We start from the raw sequence: 19,878 nt of genomic DNA on the forward strand, positions 1-19,878 counted from the left end.
TCTGCTGATGCAAAGTTTGACGCACATAAAGGAGCAGGCGTCTGCACCAGAGGAAGAGGGAAGCCTTGATGACAGTCAGCCATTGTCTGGTCAGGGCAGTGTACAGGACGAGGTAGCGGGCGAAGAGGAGGTGGAGGACGAGGAGGATGATGGGGATGAGTATATTTTTAATGCGGAAACTTTCACGGGGGCACAGGAAATTGGTTGCGTGTCACGGCCGGGTTCTGGTTTTTTGAGGGACACAAGTGACGTAGATTTGCCTGCAACTGCCCCTCAACCAATCACAACCGGAGATTTGACAAGTGGAACTTTGGCCCACATGGCGGATTATGCCTTACGTATCCTACAAAGGGACACACGCATTACGAAAATGATGAACGATGACGATTACTGGTTGGCCTGCCTCCTTGATCCACGCTATAAAGGCAAATTGCAAAATATTATGCCACATGAGAACTTGGAACTAATATTAGCAACCAAACAATCAACTCTTGTTGACCGTTTGCTTCAGGCATTCCCAGCACACAGCGCACGTGATCGTTCTCACACGAGCTCCAGGGGGCAGCAGACTAGGAGTGTTAGGGGTGCACACATCAGAAGTGGCGTTGGACAGAGGGGTTTTCTGACCAGGTTGTGGAGTGATTTTGCTATGACCGCAGACAGGACAGGTACTGCTGCATCAATTGAAAGTGACAGGAGACAACATTTGTCCAGTATGGTTACTAACTATTTTTCATCCCTTATCGATGTTCTCCCTCAACCGTCATTCCCATTTGATTACTGGGCCTCCAAATTAGACACCTGGCCAGAATTGGCAGAATATGCATTGCAGGAGCTTGCTTGCCCGGCAGCAAGTGTCCTATCAGAAAGAGTATTCAGTGCTGCAGGGTCAATATTAACCGAAAAAAGGACTCGTCTGGCTACCCAAAATGTTGACGATCTAACATTCATTAAAATGAACCACAACTGGATTTCAAAATCTTTTGCCCCACCTTGCCCGGCCGACACCTAGCTTTCCTATGAAAAGCTCTTGCCTGTGAATTACTTTTCTAATGTCTAATTTGCTGCTGCAGATTGTACAGCATACGACATGTTTACACCTCCCTAAATGGCCAAACTCCCCACACGGGGCCGTGGTATCGCGACTTGGCGCAAGCACCCGTGAGACTGCTGTTTGTCTGAAGAGGTGGGTGTGCTCGCTTTTGGTTGACGGCATTGCTACTGGGTCCCTCATAGTACAATGTAGTGTCTCTGGCGGTGGTGGTGCGCACCCAACGTCAGACACACCGTTGTAACATGAGTGGCCCTGGGGCGGTCCCGCCGGCCTCAAGAGAGTTCCCCCCTACCCCAGCTCAAACTGGGCTCTACTACGTGCAAAATTATGTCGCACAGCTCCACCAATCTTTAGTCTATTCGCTGACATCATTCAATGTCTGGCACTGACAATACAAATTTGTAGACATCTATGATGCAACTTAAAGTAGTCTGTGTCTGTGTCCTATATTGGCACCATTAAATAGTTACTGCCAAATTACTATGTCAGAAACACAGCAGATGAGCCCACCCCTGTACCTAAGTATGCCATCTTTTTTTTTGTTTTGGTTGTTTTGCGAGACATTAACATCTATTTATATTTTGGGAGTACTGGGACAGACACTCCTTGCACTACTCCTCCACTCAGCACCAAGCTGCCTGCCCGTGTATCCATGTAACCGCTGTAAAACTGCCATGAGCCTATTGTTTGTTATTTTAGGCCTTTGATAGCCTGTCTGCGGTCCCTACTCCTCCACTGACCACCAAGCTGCCTGCCCGTGTATCCATGTAACCGCTGTAAAACTGCCATGAGCCTATTGTTTGTTATTTTAGGCCTTTGAAGCCTTTCTGCGCTCCCTCCTTCCACTAGTCCTCCACTGACCAGACCACTGCTGCCCGTGTACCCCTGGAACCAATTTTAAAGTGCCTACAGCCAGCCCATTTTATTGTGTTAGGCCTTCGAAGCCTGTCTGCGGTCCATACTTCCACTAGTCCTCCACTGACCAGACCACTGCTGCCCGTGTACCCCTGGAACCAATTTTAAAGTGCCTACAGTCAGCCCATTTTATTGTGTTAGGCCTTCGAAGCCTGTCTGCGGTCCATACTTCCACTAGGCCTCCACTGACCAGACCACTGCTGCCCGTGTACCCCTGGAACCAATTTTAAAGTGCCTACAGCCAGCCCATTTTATTGTGTTAGGCCTTCGAAGCCTGTCTGCGGTCCATACTTCCACTAGGCCTCCACTGACCAGACCACTGCTGCCCGTGTACCCCTGGAACCAATTTTAAAGTGCCTACAGCCAGCCCATTTTATTGTGTTAGGCCTTCGAAGCCTGTCTGCGGTCCATACTTCCACTAGGCCTCCACTGACCAGACCACTGCTGCCCGTGTACCCCTGGAACCAATTTTAAAGTGCCTACAGCCAGCCCATTTTATTGTGTTAGGCCTTCGAAGCCTGTCTGCGGTCCATACTTTAAATACTCCTCCACTCACCACCAAGCTGCCTGCCCGTGTATCCATGTAACCGCTGTAAAACTGCCATGAGCCTATTGTTTGTTATGTTAGGCCTTTGATAGCCTGTCTGCGGTCCTTACTTTAAATACTCCTCCACTCACCACCTAGCTGCCTGTGTATCCATGTAACCGATGTAAAACTGCCATGACTGCCTACTGTTTGTTATTTTAGGCCTTTGATAGCCTGTCTGCGGCCCCTACTTGCAATACTCCTCCACTGACCACAATGCTGCCTGGAGTGCCTGCCTGTGTATCCATGTAACCGATGTAAAACTGCCATGACTGCCTACTGTTTGTTATTTTAGGCCTTTGATAGCCTGTCTGCGGCCCCTACTTGCAATACTCCTCCACTGAGCACAATGCTGCCTGGAGTGCCTGCCTGTGTATCCATGTAACCGATGTAAAACTGCCATGACTGCCTACTGTTTGTTATTTTAGGCCTTTGATAGCCTGTCTGCAGCCCCTACTTGCAATACTCCTCCACTGACCACACCAATGCTGCCCGTGTACCCCTGGAACCTATTTAAAAGTTCATAGAGCCTAGTTATATATTTTATTTACTATTAATAAGGCCATGATGGACTACGCTGTACCACGCTACAAGCTAACCAGTCGACACTTCTTTTGCGAGAAAAGCCATCCCAACCCTCCACCAGCATGTAGAAGACCGCATTGTCCATGCACTCTGGCAATCTGTGAGTACAAAGGTGCACCTGACAACAGACGCATGGACCTGTAGGCATGGCCACGGAAGATTACGTGTCCATTACGGCGCAATGGGTTAATGTGGTGGATGCATGGTCCACAGGGGACAGCCTACTAAGTCTGTCTGCAGTCCCTAATTCAAATTGTCCTCCACTGTCTAAATCGGAACTTCCACCTTCTGGCTTTCGGCCTATAGTATCAGAAATTAAACTGCATTTGGCCTTCAACTTTGGTTAGGGCCTACTAACGGCTTCTGCCCCTCCCTGGTGTTGCCCTCAACTAAATAAAGCTGAGCTTCAACCTTCCGGCTCTCATTATGTGGTTTTAAAAAAAAAAATGGTGGTTAGGGCCTACTAACGGCTTCTGCCCCTCCCTGGTGTTGTCCTCAACTAAATAAAGCTGAGCTTCAACCTTCCGGCTCTCATTATGTGGTTTTAAAAAAAAAAAAAATGGTGGTTAGGGCCTACTAACGGCTTCTGCCCCTCCCTGGTGTTGTCCTCAACTAAATAAAGCTGAGCTTCAACCTTCCGGCTCTCATTAAGTGGTTTTTAAAAAAAAATGGTGGTTAGGGCCTACTAACGGCTTCTGCCCCTCCCTGGTGTTGTCCTCAACTAAATAAAGCTGAGCTTCAACCTTCCGGCTCTCATTAAGTGGTTTTAAAAAAAAAAAAATTGGTGGTTAGGGCCTACTAACGGCTTCTGCCCCTCCCTGGTGTTGTCCTCAACTAAATAAAGCTGAGCTTCAACCTTCCGGCTCTCATTAAGTGGTTTTTAAAAAAAAATGGTGGTTAGGGCCTACTAACGGCTTCTGCCCCTCCCTGGTGTTGTCCTCAACTAAATAAAGCTGAGCTTCAACCTTCCGGCTCTCATTAAGTGGTTTTTAAAAAAAAATGGTGGTTAGGGCCTACTAACGGCTTCTGCCCCTCCCTGGTGTTGTCCTCAACTAAATAAAGCTGAGCTTCAACCTTCCGGCTCTCATTAAGTGGTTTTAAAAAAAAAAAAATTGGTGGTTAGGGCCTACTAACGGCTTCTGCCCCTCCCTGGTGTTGTCCTCAACTAAATAAAGCTGAGCTTCAACCTTCCGGCTCTCATTAAGTGGTTTTAAAAAAAAAAAAATTGGTGGTTAGGGCCTACTAACGGCTTCTGCCCCTCCCTGGTGTTGTCCTCAACTAAATAAAGCTGAGCTTCAACCTTCCGGCTCTCATTAAGTGGTTTTAAAAAAAAAAAAAATGGTGGTTAGGGCCTACTAACGGCTTCTGCCCCTCCCTGGTGTTGTCCTCAACTAAATAAAGCTGAGCTTCAACCTTCCGGCTCTCATTAAGTGGTTTTAAAAAAAAAAAAATTGGTGGTTAGGGCCTACTAACGGCTTCTGCCCCTCCCTGGTGTTGTCCTCAACTAAATAAAGCTGAGCTTCAACCTTCCGGCTCTCATTAAGTGGTTTTAAAAAAAAAAAAAATGGTGGTTAGGGCCTACTAACGGCTTCTGCCCCTCCCTGGTGTTGTCCTCAACTAAATAAAGCTGAGCTTCAACCTTCCGGCTCTCATTAAGTGGTTTTAAAAAAAAAAAAAATGGTGGTTAGGGCCTACTAACGGCTTCTGCCCCTCCCTGGTGTTGTCCTCAACTAAATAAAGCTGAGCTTCAACCTTCCGGCTCTCATTAAGTGGTTTTAAAAAAAAAAAAAATGGTGGTTAGGGCCTACTAACGGCTTCTGCCCCTCCCTGGTGTTGTCCTCAACTAAATAAAGCTGAGCTTCAACCTTCCGGCTCTCATTAAGTGGTTTTAAAAAAAAAAAAAATGGTGGTTAGGGCCTACTAACGGCTTCTGCCCCTCCCTGGTGTTGTCCTCAACTAAATAAAGCTGAGCTTCAACCTTCCGGCTCTCATTAAGTGGTTTTAAAAAAAAAAAAATTGGTGGTTAGGGCCTACTAACGGCTTCTGCCCCTCCCTGGTGTTGTCCTCAACTAAATAAAGCTGAGCTTCAACCTTCCGGCTCTCATTAAGTGGTTTTTAAAAAAAAATGGTGGTTAGGGCCTACTAACGGCTTCTGCCCCTCCCTGGTGTTGTCCTCAACTAAATAAAGCTGAGCTTCAACCTTCCGGCTCTCATTAAGTGGTTTTAAAAAAAAAAAAATTGGTGGTTAGGGCCTACTAACGGCTTCTGCCCCTCCCTGGTGTTGTCCTCAACTAAATAAAGCTGAGCTTCAACCTTCCGGCTCTCATTAAGTGGTTTTTAAAAAAAAATGGTGGTTAGGGCCTACTAACGGCTTCTGCCCCTCCCTGGTGTTGTCCTCAACTAAATAAAGCTGAGCTTCAACCTTCCGGCTCTCATTAAGTGGTTTTTAAAAAAAAATGGTGGTTAGGGCCTACTAACGGCTTCTGCCCCTCCCTGGTGTTGTCCTCAACTAAATAAAGCTGAGCTTCAACCTTCCGGCTCTCATTAAGTGGTTTTAAAAAAAAAAAAATTGGTGGTTAGGGCCTACTAACGGCTTCTGCCCCTCCCTGGTGTTGTCCTCAACTAAATAAAGCTGAGCTTCAACCTTCCGGCTCTCATTAAGTGGTTTTAAAAAAAAAAAAAATGGTGGTTAGGGCCTACTAACGGCTTCTGCCCCTCCCTGGTGTTGTCCTCAACTAAATAAAGCTGAGCTTCAACCTTCCGGCTCTCATTAAGTGGTTTTAAAAAAAAAAAAATTGGTGGTTAGGGCCTACTAACGGCTTCTGCCCCTCCCTGGTGTTGTCCTCAACTAAATAAAGCTGAGCTTCAACCTTCCGGCTCTCATTAAGTGGTTTTTAAAAAAAAATGGTGGTTAGGGCCTACTAACGGCTTCTGCCCCTCCCTGGTGTTGTCCTCAACTAAATAAAGCTGAGCTTCAACCTTCCGGCTCTCATTAAGTGGTTTTAAAAAAAAAAAAATTGGTGGTTAGGGCCTACTAACGGCTTCTGCCCCTCCCTGGTGTTGTCCTCAACTAAATAAAGCTGAGCTTCAACCTTCCGGCTCTCATTAAGTGGTTTTTAAAAAAAAATGGTGGTTAGGGCCTACTAACGGCTTCTGCCCCTCCCTGGTGTTGTCCTCAACTAAATAAAGCTGAGCTTCAACCTTCCGGCTCTCATTAAGTGGTTTTTAAAAAAAAATGGTGGTTAGGGCCTACTAACGGCTTCTGCCCCTCCCTGGTGTTGTCCTCAACTAAATAAAGCTGAGCTTCAACCTTCCGGCTCTCATTAAGTGGTTTTAAAAAAAAAAAAATTGGTGGTTAGGGCCTACTAACGGCTTCTGCCCCTCCCTGGTGTTGTCCTCAACTAAATAAAGCTGAGCTTCAACCTTCCGGCTCTCATTAAGTGGTTTTAAAAAAAAAAAAAATGGTGGTTAGGGCCTACTAACGGCTTCTGCCCCTCCCTGGTGTTGTCCTCAACTAAATAAAGCTGAGCTTCAACCTTCCGGCTCTCATTAAGTGGTTTTAAAAAAAAAAAAATTGGTGGTTAGGGCCTACTAACGGCTTCTGCCCCTCCCTGGTGTTGTCCTCAACTAAATAAAGCTGAGCTTCAACCTTCCGGCTCTCATTAAGTGGTTTTAAAAAAAAAAAAATTGGTGGTTAGGGCCTACTAACGGCTTCTGCCCCTCCCTGGTGTTGTCCTCAACTAAATAAAGCTGAGCTTCAACCTTCCGGCTCTCATTATGTGGTTTAAAAAAAAAAAATGGTGGTTAGGGCCTACTAACGGCTTCTGCCCCTCCCTGGTGTTGTCCTCAACTAAATAAAGCTGAGCTTCAACCTTCCGGCTCTCATTATGTGGTTTAAAAAAAAAAAATGGTGGTTAGGGCCTACTAACGGCTTCTGCCCCTCCCTGGTGTTGTCCTCAACTAAATAAAGCTGAGCTTCAACCTTCCGGCTCTCATTAAGTGGTTTTTAAAAAAAAATGGTGGTTAGGGCCTACTAACGGCTTCTGCCCCTCCCTGGTGTTGTCCTCAACTAAATAAAGCTGAGCTTCAACCTTCCGGCTCTCATTATGTGGTTTTAAAAAAAAAAAAAATGGTGGTTAGGGCCTACTAACGGCTTCTGCCCCTCCCTGGTGTTGTCCTCAACTAAATAAAGCTGAGCTTCAACCTTCCGGCTCTCATTAAGTGGTTTTTAAAAAAAAATGGTGGTTAGGGCCTACTAACGGCTTCTGCCCCTCCCTGGTGTTGTCCTCAACTAAATAAAGCTGAGCTTCAACCTTCCGGCTCTCATTAAGTGGTTTTAAAAAAAAAAAAAATGGTGGTTAGGGCCTACTAACGGCTTCTGCCCCTCCCTGGTGTTGCCCTCAACTAAATAAAGCTGAGCTTCAACCTTCTGCTCCAAATTACCATTTTAAAAAATGCAATAGGCTTTTCCGGCCTACTAAAGGTGTCTGCCCCTCCCTGGTGTTGTCCTCAACTGAACAAAGCTGAGCTTCCACATTCTGGCTTTCGCCCTATACTATCAGATATTAAACTGCATTTGGCCTACTAGTGTGGTTAGGCCCTTGAAACAGTGTCTGCTGCTCTTGGGTTTGCTACTCCACTGAACAAAGCAATGCCGCCTGTTTAGTCCTGTTACCAATTTTGAACTGCATGTAGCCTACTTTATTCTTTGGCCCTATATCTGTTTCCTCCTCATCCTGCCCATTGCCCAGCCACTGCTAAATGAGTCTGCTGGTACATTGACCTAGACCACTACATTCCCCTTGTACTCTACACAGCCAGAATCTGTCCCTGCTGAAAGTAAGGTTCCCCTTCCCGCATGTTATACCACCTTACACAGGGACAAAGAGGAAGGTGCAGATGAAAGTGCAGGTTCCTTCATCAGGTGGGGGGGCATACTCGTTGGCGACGTCACTGGCACAGGGCCCCTCAGAGTACGCAAAAGTGTCGCTGCTGGTGGGAGGCGCCCCCGCCATGCAAACACACCGCCGTACTTTGAGGGGCCCTGTGCCAGTGGCAATGCGAACGAGTGGGCCCCCCCCTGCTTGCTCAGGATCACAGCACTTGCAACTTTTAAATACTTACCTTTCCCTGCAACACCGCCGTGACGTAGTCCGCATTTCCTGGGCCCACGAAAAACTTGAGCCAGCCCTACTCCCCCCACAACTTTCCCCCAATTCCCTATGCCCAACTATTATTATACAGTTAATTAAGATTGGCAAGCTTCAGAAACAAGAATGGATGTTTTTGGCATTAAAATGGGCACTGTAGGTGTTTTCCTGGCCTCCACTCACTGCCGACTATGCTTCCCCATTGACTTGCATTGGGTTTCGTGTTTCGGTCGATCCCCGACTTTTAGCGATAATCGGCCGACTGCACTCGACTCGACTCTGGACAAAATCGGGTTTCCCAAAACCCTACTCGATCTTAAAAAAATGAAAGTCGCTCAACCCTACTAGTAACGGTGTCTGCCGCTCCTGGGTGTTCTCCTCCTCCTGGGTGTTCTCCTCCATTGTTCTCCTCCAAGTTTCCGTGTCTGAGCTTCAACCTACAGGCTCTCATTAAGTATTTTTTAATGTCACACTGCAGTTGCCCTACTACTTTGGTTGGGGCCTAGTAACGGTGTCTGCCGCTCCTGGGTGTTCTCCTCCACTGAACAAAGCAGTGCCGCCTGTTTACTCCTGTTACCAATTTTGAACTTAATTTGGCCCACTTTATTACTTGGGCCTACTAACTGTGTCAGCCTCTCATTACAGTTGTCCTCCACTGAACAAAGCAATGCCGCCTGGTTAGTCCTGTTACCAATTTTGAACTGCATTTAGCCTACTTTATTCTTTGGCCCTATATCTGTGTTTCCTCCTCATCCTGCCCATTGCCCAGCCACTGCTAGATGAGTCTGCTGGTACATTGACCCAGACCACTACATTCCCCTGGCACTCTACACAGCCAGAATCTGACCCTGCTGAAAGTAAGGTTCCCCTTCCCGCATGCTATACCACCTTACACAGGGACAAAGAGGAAGGTGCAGATGAAAGTGCAGGTTCCTTCATCAGGTGGGGGGGCATACTCGTTGTCGACGTCACTGGCACAGGGCCCCTCAGAGTATGCAAAAGTGTCGCTGCCGGTGGGAGGCGCCCCCGCCGTGCAAACACACCGCTGTACTTTGAGGGGCCCAGTGCCAGTGCCAATGCCAACGAGTGCCCCCCCCCCCCCGCTTGCTCAGGATCACAGCACTTGCAAACTTGACATACTTACCTTTCATAGTTACATAGTTATTAAGGTTGAAAGAAGACTTTAAGTCCATCTAGTTCAACCCATAGCCTAACCTAACATGCCCTAACATGTTGATCCAGGGGAAGGCAAAAAAACCCCATGTGGTAAGAGTAAGCTCCACCATGGGGAAAAAAATTCTTTCCCGACCCCACATACGGCAATCAGACTAGTTCCCTGGATCAACGCCTTATCAGGAATCTAGTGTATATACCCTGTAACATTATACTTTTCCAGAAAGGCATCCAGTCCCCTCTTAAATTTAAGTAATGAATCACTCATTACAACATCATACGGCAGAGAGTTCCATAGTCTCCCTGCTCTTACAGTAAAGAATCTGCGTCTGTTATTATGCTTAAACCTTTTTTCCTCCAGACGTAGAGGATGCCCCCTTGTCCCTGTCACCGGTCTATGATTAAAAAGATCATCAGAAAGGTCTTTGTACTGTCCCCTCATATATTTATACATTAACATAAGATCACCCCTTAGCCTTCGTTTTTCCAAACTAAATAGCCCCAAGTGTAATAACCTATCTTGGTATTGCAGACCCCCCAGTCCTCTAATAACCTTGGTCGCTCTTCTCTGCACCCGCTCTAGTTCAGCTATGTCTTTCTTGTACACCGGAGACCAGAACTGTGCACAGTATTCTAAGTGTGGTCGCACTAGTGACTTGTATAGAGGTAAAATTATGTTCTCCTCATGAGCATCTATGCCTCTTTTAATGCATCCCATTATTTTATTTGCCTTTGTAGCAGCTGCCTGACACTGGCCACTGAATATGAGTTTGTCATCCACCCATACACCCAGGTCCTTTTCATTGACAGTTTTACCCAGAGTTTTAGAATTAAGCACATAGTTATACATCTTATTACTTCTACCCAATTGCATGACCTTACATTTATCCCCATTAAAGCTCATTTGCCATTTATCAGCCCAAGCTTCTAGTTTACATAAATCATCCTGTAATATAAAATTGTCCTCCTCTGTATTGATTACCCTGCAGAGTTTAGTGTCATCTGCAAATATTGAAATTCTACTTTGAATGCCCCCTACAAGGTCATTAATAAATATGTTAAAAATAAGAGGGCCCAATACTGACCCCTGTGGTACCCCACTACTAACCACGACCCAGTCCGAGTGTGCTCCATTAATAACCACCCTTTGTTTCCTATCCCTGAGCCAGCTCTCAACCCACTTGCACATATTTTCCCCTATCCCCATTATTCTCATTTTATGTATCAACCTTTTGTGTGGCACCGTATCAAAAGCTTTTGAAAAGTCCATATACACTACATCCACTGGGCTCTCTTGGTCCAGTCCGAAACTTACCTCTTCATAGAAGCTGATCAAATTAGTCTGACATGATACTGAGTCATGAGGTTATTCCTCTTCAGATACTCCAGTATAGCATCCCTTAGAATGCCCTCCAGGATTTTATCCACAGTAGAGGTTAAGCTTACTGGCCTATAATTTCCGAGTTCAGTTTTTGTCCCCTTTTTAAATATTGGCACCACATTTGCTATACGCCAGTCCTGTGGTACAGACCCTGTTATTATGGACTCTTTAAAGATTAAAAATAACGGTCTATCAATGACTGTACTTAGTTCCTGCAGTACTCGGGGGTGTATCCCATCCGGGCCCGGAGATTTGTCAATTTTTGTGATTTTTAGACGCCGCCGTACTTCCTGCTGGGTTAAGCAGGTAACATTTAATTGGGAATTTTTATCACTAGTCATATTGGCTGCCATGGGATTTTCTTTTGTAAATACTGATGAAAAAAAGTCATTTAGCATATTGGCTTTTTCCTCATCTTCATCCACCATTTCACCCAGACTATTTTTAAGGGGGCCAACACTATCATTTTTTAGTTTCTTACTATTTATGTAGTTAAAGAATATTTTGGGGTTATTTTCGCTCTCTCTGGCAATGAGTCTCTCTGTCTCAATCTTTGCTACCTTGATTTGCTTTTTACAGAATTTATTTAATTTTCTATATTTATTTAATGCCTCATCACTACCTACTTCCTTTAATTCTCTAAATGCTTTCTTTTTGTCACTTATTGCGCCCCTTACAGCTCTATTTAGCCATATTGGTTTCCTCCTATTTCTAGTATGTTTATTCCCATACGGTATATACTGTTCACAGGTCCTATCCAGGATGCTAATAAACGTCTCCCATTTTCTTTGTGTACTTTTATGTCTCAGGATATAGTCCCAGTTAATTGCACCAAGATCCTCTCTCATCCGTTGGAAATTTGCCCTCCTAAAGTTTAGTGTCCTTGTCACCCCTCTACTACACATCTTATTAAAGGAGACCTGAAAACTTATTATTTTGTGATCACTATTCCCCAAGTGACCCCCAACCCTTATATTTGATATGCGGTCTGGCCTGTTGGTTAATATTAGGTCTAGCAGTGCCCTTCTTGTTGGGTCCTGAACCAGTTGTGAAAGGTAATTGTCTCTCATAGTTGTCAAAAACCGATTACCTTTACTGGAACTGCAGGTTTCTGTTCCCCAATCTATTTCAGGGTAGTTGAAGTCCCCCATAATAATGACTTCTCCTTGAGTCGCAGCTTCATCTATTTGCTTTACGAGGATATTCTCCATTGCTTCCATTATTTTGGGAGATTTATAACAAATCCCTATCAGTAATTTATTATTTTTTCGCCCTCCCCTTATCTCCACCCACAGGGACTCTACATTTTCATTAGATTCACCTATATTATCACGCAGGATGGGTTTTAAGGTGGATTTTACATACAGACACACCCCTCCCCCTCGCTTATCTGTACGGTCATTTCTGAACAGACTATAGCCCTGCAAGTTAACAGCCCAGTCATGGCTCTCATCCAGCCATGTTTCAGATATCCCCACCATGTCATAATTATGTTCCAACAACATTAGTTCTAATTCGTCCATTTTGTTGGCGAGGCTTCTGGCATTAGTATACATGCACTTGATGTTCCTCTCTGTACCTCTATTCTTTCTTAAATTATTAGCTGTTCTAACCCCACCCCCCATGCCACCGCCACCCCCAACTTCCTTATTTGTGCCCAGGTCTCTATCTGCACTATCTTCCCCTCCTATAAAATGAATACCCTCCCCCCCAATCCCTAGTTTAAACACTCCTCCAACCTTCTAGCCATTTTCTCCCCCAGCACAGCTGCACCTTCCCCATTGAGGTGCAACCCGTCCCTATGCTCCACCGCCGTGACATAGTCCACGTTTCCTGGGCCCACTAAAAACTTGAACCAGCCCTACCCCCCACAACTTTAGCCAAATGACCCCCAATCTCCAATGCCTATCTATTATTATAAAGTAAATTTAAGATTGACAAGCTTCAGTAACAAGAATGGATGTTTTTGTCATTAAAATGGGCACTGTAGGTGTTTTCCTAGCCTCCACTCACTGCCGACTATGCTTCCCCATTGACTTGCATTAGGTTTCATGTTTCGGTCGATCCCCGACTTTTCGCGACAATCGGCCGACTTCACTCAACTCGACTTTTGCCAAAGTTTCGCGAAACCGACTCGACCCCAAAAAAGTAAAAGTCGCTCAACCCTAGTGATGAGCAAGTGTACTTGTTGCTTGGGTTGTCTGTTGTGAATTCTGTTGTGGGTTCTGCTCTTGGGCTCCCTCCGGTGGTTATGAGTGGTAGTGCTGCTGTTTGTCCTTCACAACAGTCATCAGCTGCTTCCACTTTGGACGGGGCTATTTAGTCTGGCTCCTGCCTTTAGTGAGTGCCAGTTGTCCATTGTTTTCTAGGGATCCACATCTCTGCTTGGTTTCTCCTTCTGGATTGTCCAAATCATCAAAGATAAGTCCTGGCTCTGTTTTTGCAGTCCACATGCGGTGGACTTAATAGTTCTGTGAATTGCTATGTTTTTTCTTGTCCAGCTTTGTCTGTGTTAAGATTTATTCAGCCAAGTTGGAAGCTCTGGAGTCACAGAGTTACCCTCCATGCCTTTAGTTAGGTGTGGAGATTTTTGTATTCTCTGTGGTGGATTTTGTAGTATTTTTTATACTGACCGCACAGTACTCTTTCCTGTCTTTTCTTTCTAGGTAGCGTGGCCTCCTTTGCTAAATTCTGTTTTCAGTCTGCGTTTGTAATTTCCCTCTCCTCTCACAGTCAATATTTGTGGGGGGCTGCCTTTCCTTTGGGAGTTTTCTCTGAGGCAAGATAGTATTCCTGTTTCTTTCTTTAGGTGTAATTAGTCCTCCGGCCATGACGAGGTGTCTAGGGAGTGACAGGAACATCCCACGGCTACTTCTAGTTGATGTGTTAAGTTCAGGGTCTGCGGTCAGTATAGAGGCCACCTACTCCAGATCTCGTCCATGCTGCTCCTAGGCCACCAGTTCATAACAGTTGTCCTGAGTATGCTCCTCTGAGTATTTTGGCGTGCTCGGAGATTTAGTTTTTGATGACAAAGCTGCATGATTTGCGGCTGCTAGACAGTCTGAATACATGTGGAGGTTGTCTGTTTGTTATGGAATCCTCACATGTATTCAGACTGTCTAGCAGTCGCAAATCATGCAGCTGCATCGACAAAAACTAAATCTCCGAGCACGCCAAAAAACTCAGAGGACCCCTGAGCACACTCGGAAAAACCCGAGCAACAAGTATACTTGCTCATCACTAGCAGTGTACCATAATACACCAACCAGACTAACAAGGAAATACTAACAGGGATAACTAAAAATACTAATCATGAAAATATACTCACACAAACTACAGAGGAATGCATTGGGGAGTGGAGGATGTATTAAAGCAAAAGAAGCAGAAGAAGGGGAATTATCACACAACCAAAACCTAGCAACAGTCACAAATAAATCCATCAAACGCCTTCTCAAATAACAACCATCAACAACCTCCAGCCATGCAGCAAAAGCTGCTCTGACAATGAGTGCTAGCCAGGGCCCAGATTATATAGGAGATTGGAGTGGCTAACAGTGAACAGCTGAGCCTTCCAGGAGCTCTCAACTGAGCAAATTAACCCATGAACTGATAAAAGAAACCTGAACTGATTAATATGAATATGAAGTGCCTCTAATCAGTTAAGCAGTAGAAAAAATCAGATGCTGCGGTCTTCATGCTCCTCTTTGTCGCAGTAAACCCATGGGAGCTTTAGCTTTTTTATTTCTCCGCTGATGGAGATGTATATCAGCTTGCTTTTTGCAGAACAAGATTATGTTTTCAGAAATGCAGTTTTTCTTTCCATTTGACTTTTATTCCAACATCTGGTCCTGACCAACTAAAGTAATCAGTAGCATGTGGCCTGCAGAGGCGTAGCACCCCCTTATACAAAGCCCACACACCAAGCCAGGACACTCACCTTCATGCAAACAAAATTCTGGGTTGCATTAATAGAAACATGCAGTCTAGATCACATGAAGTAATTATCCCCTTTACTCCTCTTTGGTCAGATCTCATCTGGAATACTGTGTCCAGTTCTTGGCACCACATCTTAAAAAATACATTGAAAAAGCAAGTTCAGAGACGAGTGACCAGAATGGTAACCGGTCTGCAAACAATATGCATTCAGTAACAGTTAAGAGTATTTGGAAATGGTTAGCTTGCAAAAGAGAAGACTAAAAGGAGACTTAATAGCTGTCTACAAATATCTCAACGGCTGTGACACTGTAGAGGGATCAGCTTTATTCTCATTTGCACAAAGAAAGACTAGACGCAATGGGATGAAACTGAATAATAGGAGACAGATTAGATTTTAGAAAAAACTTTTTGACAGTGAGGGTGATCAACGAGTAGAACAGGCTGCCATGAAAGGTGGTGAGTTCTCCTTCAATGGAAGTCTCCAAACAGAGGCTGGACAGACATCTATCTGGGATGATTTAGTGAATCCTGCATTGACCAAGGGGTTGGATCAGATGACCCGGGAGGTCCCTTCCAACTCTGTAATTCTATGATACCCCAGTATAACATTCCAATACAACTAGTGGTGAATCCTCCATAATTCCCTACATGCTGTACAGTAGATGCATAGATGAAGTCAGAGAAGAACTGCTTAGAGCTATAGTATGTTCACAATAGATATCAATCAACAGAGAAACACCTAACACCAACAACATATAGAGTTGATGTGGCTGTGGTGTTTCATTGCACAACTGATCACATCTGACCAGCAGCGAGAAGGGCACATTGGTGGGTGTGCAGATGTCAAACCTCAGCCAATCTGGTATTGATAACATATCCTAAAGATAACAACCCCTTTAACAGGAGCAGATGGCCAACCACAGCAATGCCCCACTGGGAATCTGCCAGATCATGAATCCAAGTCTGATGATACATTCACAAGAATAATATACGGTAAATCCACATGCACTTGTGAACACATATAGATTAAAAAAAATGATGGCTCTGGGAAGAAGGGGAGCAAAAAATGGAAATGCAAAAACGAAAATACATTTGGTCATGAAGGGGTTAAAGATCTCCATATACCATTTCTGTTGGTTTCATGTTATTTGTACCTTTTTGGCACACTTCATGTGCCATGGCATAAGCTCTTTATCATCACTTCCTATTCAGATTCCTCTGCTCCTTTCTGACCTAATTTCCTCTCAGCCCTTGTGCTGGGCTACAAGCCAGCAGTGAGAACAGACCGGTAACTCTGCCTAAGCCTCTCCAATTCCTCACACACAGTTTCAGCATAATGTCCTATCCAGCACACTGGTGCAGCTAAGTCACTGATATGGTGCTTAGAAGTAATGCAAAGCACCAAAAAAACAGCCCTGGCAATATTTTCCCTTTCTCCACCTCACACATTGCTATAATCCTATAAGATCAGGGGCCCATACAACTTCCTGCCACTTAAAAGAGGATCTATAGATATATACAGTACATGTACCACCGCATGACTGAAAAATGCATTAAGCTGTTGCTAAATTTAAAAAAAAAAAACGCTACTGAAAAGACCGATATTACCACCATACTGTGACCATATAGTGGCAGATACCAGTCCTGCCAACCATATTACAGAGATTATAAGGTTCACAGCAATAATGATAGTATAGCAATTTAGTACAGATGCCAATAGCATACTTACTATCCAGATAAATAATACTTCAAAAGATCAATGAGAGGAAACTCCATGAGCCTGAATGATTCTAATAAAGAAAAAGGAGTGCTGACTTCATTAAAATAATAAAATTTATTGAATAGAATTAATAGACAAAATATAAATACAATTGTAAGGTAGACAAGGAATGATTCATGAAATCACCCAGGGAAAAATAGCCTTAGAGAAAGGGGAGTATCACTAATCACAACCAGTGAATCTCTTTAAGTGAGAGTGAAAAAATCCAATACCAAGCACTGGAGCTCATAGGCACATGTTGAATTTACTGCAACTGACTATTAGGACCCAAACTGAATAGAGTTAATAGCAGCAAAAAGAAAATTATCTGCAAGTGCCCGCCAGATTCCCAGGGGACAGCCCCCAGGAGAGTATAATAAAAGTTATTTTTCTTCTCTTGCAGGTTGGATTGGGGGCTTATATACAGCATTTTAGAATGCTGTAGATAAGCCCTGAAAGGTGATGGCCGTAACTCGGATTGGCCAGACCTGGCGACAGGTTCCCTTTAAATATCAGACATCTCTCAGCTATTGGTTGTTCACATTTTCAGAAACGTGCTGCCCCTTTGAGAGTCAGGAAGCGCGTGAACAACTTAAGAACACTCCCAGGAGACCTGCATGCCGTGCGCAGGTCCTGGGAGGATGCAGATTGAAATAGCGCTGGTAAGTAAATGAACACGTCAGCATCCCTGATGAGAGGAGGAAAGGACTTGTACAGAGGTGCCGGGGTTGTTTTACCAGAGAGGAATTTAGAGAGTAGTAGACAACCCCTTTAATGATTATATGGCTGTAACAATTTTGTAGCTTATTATAGACATGAATATGTTCATTATTTTGAGTTTTGAAAGTACTTTTTCAGGTAGATTCAGAGCAGACCCTCTCCAAACCCAAATGAAAAGTGTTGTGAGAGCATACCCTTCAGATAGAGCAAAAAGGGCAAAGACCTTTATACTTTCTGGATGGTTTAATGTGTATAAAAGGGAAATTTCTCTAAGTATAAATTAAATGGATCTTTACAGCTAGATCAGTTTTACAATTGATGAAGAAAGGTTGAACTTGATGGACTTAGGGTTTTTTCAACCTATGTAACTATGGAGTGGTAAAAAGTGCTGCAAAGATAGATGAATACATTCATTTTGTGAGTCAGATGTATAGCATTAATGTGAGACCGGCTTTAGTCTCTGTGTACTCCAAACTACGTACTGCCATACGCATGCATAGGATGACATACTGTGCGTTGCATATGTAGAGTCACAGGTAATTTTCTAAATGGGAGTTTTCTGCTTGAAATAAAATATTCCATTTTAGTGTTCATGTAAGCAGCAGTGATTCATCAGAAACAACCTTCACTTGTATGTCATCTATTCTTACTACTATTCACAGTGGGAGATTGGATTGACCTTTTCTATAAATGATAAATGATTGTCGGAGTAGTTCATTTCCCATAAAGGGGTCAGTACGTAGAATAGACATTTATTTTTCAATGACTTTTTCATTGTTACTGCTTGATTATATTTTATTACAGTACTAAGTGAAAAGAGGAATGCAGCAGAGGTTTCTGTTTTATTTTTTGACAAATTCTTTATTTTCTATCAATAGTCCTTGATATAGTCCACAATATAAACACAGAGAAAACTATTGGAATGGGTGTTTCTACCAGCAGACAAGTCTATTGTGTGAACATATCTTAAAGGAGAAATTATTCATATTGGGATTTCATAAGTCATTTTTAATCTAAAATGGAGTAAGATGATCCACAATCCATAAAGTAGATAGCTAAATCTACAGTATTTGTGGCCTGGTGTAATTTTGCACAATATTAAAAGTAATTTTAGTAAAATATAGCAAATGTGGTAGGCTGTATTACTCCTTCTTCAAAACCCCATCATCTTTCTAAAAAAAAATTGCAAAAGTAGAGAAAAATTGCACAAATGAAGCGTGCACCAAAATGTATGATTTTTGGGGACAATTCTGGCTGAAATTCCTTTATGAATTTGTCTTAAGTTATCATTTTTTGCCTGGTTCTTTGATCATATTTTTTTTAAACCAAGTGGTCCTAAGTTATTCATGTTTCCGTAGTCTACATAATGGATTGTTAGCTGCATCTAATACAAAACCTATAATATGTTTCTGCTTTCTCTATTCTATATTCGCAAATACTTTCTAAGGGCAACTATACGGAAGAGGCCATTGCTTTTCTTTAATGAGACATACACATGCTAACAACAGTGATTCATGTCTTAGTACCAGCAATATTCGGTCACAATATAAGCAAGCGAAGCCTATTGTCTGTGCCGTGACTCACCTTTACTTGTCAATGATCCCCATACTGAAGTAGCACCATGTTTCTGCCTGGGCGGCCTGGAAAATGGTCCCCATGAGAGCAATCAATCAAAGCCATAAATGTTATGTGCTCAAGAAAAATGGCATCAAAGTTCTCCATCTCTCTCAAGGAAAATAGTTTGCTCTTTAATGCACATAATGAAGGAAGAAAAACACTTAGTGGGTCATAATTTACCGTCATGTTAGGCATAAATTAAATCGCGGTTTAAAATGTTTACTTTTTATTATCATTTCGCAGACGACATTTCCTCTTCGTTTGGCTGTTACTTCTTACAGCTTAATGACACATGGAAGTTTCATTTCTCCTAGGTGGTAAATCAATAGCATCCTATGTGGGTTTATTGTGCTATGCTTGTTTTCGTGACGGTATAAATGCTGAAAGGCAATGACTCAACACATTCTCAGGGCCTCGTTTTACAGAGTCTTATGAATCAGTTTGATACAAGTAATTACATTTCTGCTTCTCTGACTTATTTTTGCTCTGTAATGAAAGTGTAGACAACCGTATGAAGACAAGAAGCACAAGATTATTTCTCAGGGCTCAGACCTTAGATAACACATATGGGCCCCAATTCAGCAAACCTATTACACGCAAAATGCTTTGAAAAGTCATACATTTTTTCCACAGCATGGAGTTGGGCAAAAATTTTGCTTGCAAGTCTTGACATTTTCACGCTGCTTTCGGACATCTGTGCCAAAATGGGGCAGCTGGGGTGGGAAGGGTTACGGCGAGACCCACACGTCAAGTTCATGGTGAGCTGTGATGTATTTTATGCCGCAAATCTTATTCCAGCCCATTGTGCGCTACATAACTTGCCAGAAAAAAAGCACTAAATTAACACTAAGAATGAACATGTGCATTGCAATGTAGAAACGATTTGTTGTTCATGTGTTCAGTTTTTTAAATGCCTTTTAACCATTTCAGGCTTCCAAAGATTCAAAGTGGTTAAAAGAAGTGACCTGATTCAATCTTCCAGTGGGATATCTTCGAGTTTCC

Source organism: Ranitomeya variabilis, chromosome 1, assembly GCF_051348905.1.
Source record: "Ranitomeya variabilis isolate aRanVar5 chromosome 1, aRanVar5.hap1, whole genome shotgun sequence".
Taxonomy (NCBI): Eukaryota; Metazoa; Chordata; class Amphibia; order Anura; family Dendrobatidae; genus Ranitomeya; species Ranitomeya variabilis.